Source organism: Nanorana parkeri, unplaced genomic scaffold, assembly GCF_000935625.1.
Source record: "Nanorana parkeri isolate BGI_ZX_2015 unplaced genomic scaffold, ASM93562v1 scaffold2391, whole genome shotgun sequence".
In the NCBI taxonomy this organism is placed as follows: Eukaryota; Metazoa; Chordata; class Amphibia; order Anura; family Dicroglossidae; genus Nanorana; species Nanorana parkeri.
The window spans coordinates 37,068-41,123 of NW_017308659.1; the positions used below are offsets into that span (position 1 = coordinate 37,068).

Sequence of the window (4,056 nt, forward strand, 5' to 3'; positions counted from 1 at the left end):
TATTATTATGAATTAATAATATTAATAAAATAAATAATTAAACATATCATTTAGTATATCATATATTTAATTATATAATATATATATATAATCGCCTGCAGTGTGTCACGGGCTTCAATCAGCATTCAGCCAACCGTTGCTACCGGCATTAATGTCCCAAAATGTCAGAGATCCAGAAGAGGAACATCTGTGCTTTATTTTAACTGTTCCTGAAGGTTCCTAAAGGAAGTAGGTTTATGAACAGGAAGTTCCTGTATCTTTGCTCGGTGCTTCTCGAGAAAAAGGCCTTTATCACCGGGTCTGACAGGGTGCTAAATCAAGGGTACTTTTCAAAATACTTATCCCGTGATAAAGCTGTTCTTACTCTCTGTGTACTTATCACCAGGATGAGAAGAGGCGAGATATTTCCTACCTGACTTATCACGGGTTATTAAACAGCATTTTATAGACTTTTCACGTTGCTAAGGTGAGAAAAGCCTTCTCACTGCTTATCACACTCTTTCGCAGTTTATTAAACGTACACCCAAGTCTCTCTCTCTGGAGACTATCTTATACATCTTATAACACAAGGGCCGTGTCATCGATCTGCCGGGGGGCCGAAAAAGAGGTCACAGTGACTATGGAGGACGGAGATGACCGGGGGAGGGGGTACTGGGTGTATATATAATATAATATCTTATTACCTCCTCTGCTGCCAGTTCCAGCAATGTCTCCTCTCTACTTCCTCTCAACTCTCACCCGGAACTTCCTATTTATAGGTGACATCACTTCCTGTCATAGAGATTTTTTTGTCTGGGTATGAGCGAGATCACCACCTGGTGGAGCTCAGAGGAAGTGCGTGTATGTATTGTGTCCACATATCATTATTATACAGTCTATGGAGCCGACAGTTTGCGCAGCGCTTTACAATACAATTGAAGACAAGACGGTTACGAGGGCCCTGACCCTTAGAGCTCACAATCTAAAAGAGGAGGGGCCAGTGATGCAAAAGCTATGAGGAGATGAGTTGAAGGAGAAGGTAAAATATCAGTTGATAAGAGGTGGGATTAGGATTCCCGGGAGACATGTGTTTTCAGGGATCACCTCAAGGCGGACAGACTGGGGTAGGGAGTTCCAGAGAACGGGAGTGATTTTAGAGGAGTGACAAGGGAGTGGGAGAGCAGGAGGTCTTGAGAGGACGGTTTGGGTGACACCTTGAGATGAGGGTGGAGATGGTTTTTTAAGTTAGTATTTTGAATTGTATTTGCTGGGATCAGAAACCAGTGTAGGGATTGGCAGAGGGGGGCGGGGGATGGAAGCCAGTGGAGGGATTGGCAGAGGGGGGGGGGGGATGGAAGCAGGGGAGGGATTGGCAGAGAGGGTGGGGGATGGAAGCCAGTGGAGGGAGGGGCAGAGTGCAAAAAAACACACCTCCTGAGACCCCAACCTGCACCTTGCTGACCCGACCAGATCCACAGGCAGTGTCAATCCATTAATAAGACTCAATGTCATTTATTGCTGAGGATGTTGTCTGGGTATTTCTTCCAGGTGACTCTCTAGAGAAGGGGGAGGAGCCAAATGTCGACCCTCCAGTTGTGGTGAAGCTACAGTGATGGAGTGGAGGAATGATATAGACATGTAGAGGGACACGGTCCATAGACCAGACAGAGGGGCGGTCCTCTATATAGATGTCATCTGATGGTCTTCTGGTTGGAGATTGTGATGGAGGAATTCCGGGTGGGATGATATACGGCTCAAAGATCTGATCACCTTATCAATGGAAAATACTACAGACCCCTCCTCCCCCCCACGGAGATTTATGGGAAGGGGGGGAGTCGGTTCCTTCATCAAGTACATAACACAAAATCAGGACAAACAACGAGAACCTGCATGTCTGAGATTTATTGTTATAAAAGGAAATCATAATACAAATCTGAAGACATTTGTCCTCCAGCAGGGGGCCCTCCGAGTCAACGAAGCTGCCTGTGCCGACTGATCACTACTGCAGTGACATTGTCAGTCCTGTCGTGTAGTCTGATCTCCCCTTCTCTTCATCCACAAGCTCCTCAGACTACACCGCTAGAGGGACTCAATGAGGATTTACATAAATTTCTGAATAACCTTTCCCACACTTAGGACAGTGATGCAGCTTCTCTCCCATGTAAGCTGTGGTGTTTAGCCAGGTCTGATTTACGTACAAAACACTTCCCACACTCAGGGCAGGCATGCGGCTTCTCCCCCGTGTGGCATACCTGATGCACGTAAAGATTGGACTTGTTTGAAAAACATTTCCCGCACTCAGAGCAAGAATACGGCTTCTCACCCGTGTGGCATCTCCGATGAATAGAAAGATAAGACCTCTGCGCGTAACTTTTCCCACACTCGGGACAGGAATACGGCTTCTCTCCCGTGTGCGACCTCTGATGGGCGGTGAGATCCGATTTGCGTAGAAAACATTTCTCACACTCAGGGCAGGAATACGGCTTTTCCCCCGTGTGAGACCTCTGATGCGTGATAAGCTCTAGTTTTCGAGAATAACGTTTCCCGCACTCAGAGCAGGAATACGGTTTCTCTCCTGTGTGAGACCTCTGATGCACAGAAAGATAGGACTTCTGGGAGAAATGTTTCCCGCACTCAGAGCAGCAATACGGCTTCTCCCCCGTGTGAGATCTCTGATGAATGACAAGTTGTGATTTCTGTGAATAGCTTTTCCCGCACTCAGAGCAGGAATACGGTTTCTCGCCCGTGTGAGATCTTTGATGTACAGAAAGATAAGACTTCTGCGCAAAACATTTCCCGCACTGAGGGCAGGCATACGGCTTCGCCCCCGTGTGAGTTGTTTGGTGTCTGACAAGTTCTGATTTCAACGGGAAACATTGTCCGCACTCAGCACAGGAAAATGGCATCTTGCCCGTGTGATATACTTGATGTCTGAGCAGTTGGGACTGCCACAGAAAACTTTCTCCGCACTCGGAACAGTTATACGGCTTCTCTCCGGAGTGACATCTTAGGTGCATGACCAACTGAGATTTCCGCGAGTAACATTTCTCGCACTGAGGGCAGGAAAACGGCCTCTCCCCCGTGTGAGAAACCTGATGCCTCTCTAAATTTGATTTGGTGACAAAACCTTTCCCGCACTCCGGGCAGGAAAACGGCTTCTCACCTGTGTGAGATCTCTGATGCACCACAAGTTGGGGTTTGGTTGGGAAACGCTGCCCGCAATCCGAGCAGGAATATGGCAGCTGACCCGAGTGGCACCTCATGTGCACCCGAAGACTGGACTTGAAGCGGAAATGTTTCCCACATTCAGTGCAGGGATAGGACTGCTCGCTGGAGTGGGACCTCATGTGAACATGGAGGTTGGAATTAAAACGAAAATGTTTCCCGCACTCGGAACAGGAATATGGCCGCTCGCCCGAGTGGCACCTTAGATGGACACGAAGGCCGGACTGAAAATGAAAACTTTTCCCGCACTGAGGACAGCAGAACCTCTTATCTGTTGGAAAGGCGTCACCGCCCCTCCCAGTCTGAGGTTCCTCAGGATTGGAGGAATACGATGGTCCATCCGCACTGTGGGGCAGCTGGTGGACATTATGGTCTTCTCCTGGACTATACTGTGTGACGTCCTCATCTTCTACTTTACAGTCTGGAGACAACGTGAGACGTTCCTCCGAGATCTTCCCGACATCCCGTCCATGGACTACAAAGAGAAAGAGATTATTGGAGGACATGAGCGGGTTGGTTCACCTCACCCAGGACTCCGCCCACATCAGTCAGCTTTGGTGAGGATCATATCTGGTAGATGGTTCCTCCCGACCTCCGACCAGAAGACGTCTAGATTCTCCCACCTTAGTCTGTCATCTTCCCAACATGGGAGGTCCTACACTTCCTCAACCAGGACTCCGCCCACATCAGTCATCTTTGTTGATGAGGATCATATCTGGTAGATGGTTCCTCCCGACCTCCGACCAGAAGACGTCTAGATTCACCCACCTTAGTCTGTCATCTTCCCAACAGGGGAGGTCCTACACTTCCTTAACTCGGATTCCATCCACATCAGTCAGCTTTGTTTTGCAG

General features: G+C 48.3%; 1 pseudogene; it reads right to left on the reverse strand.

The window, feature by feature from the left end:
• Positions 1-4,056, reverse strand: part of LOC108801575 — a 66,197-nt pseudogene that overhangs the window by 13,808 nt on the left and 48,333 nt on the right.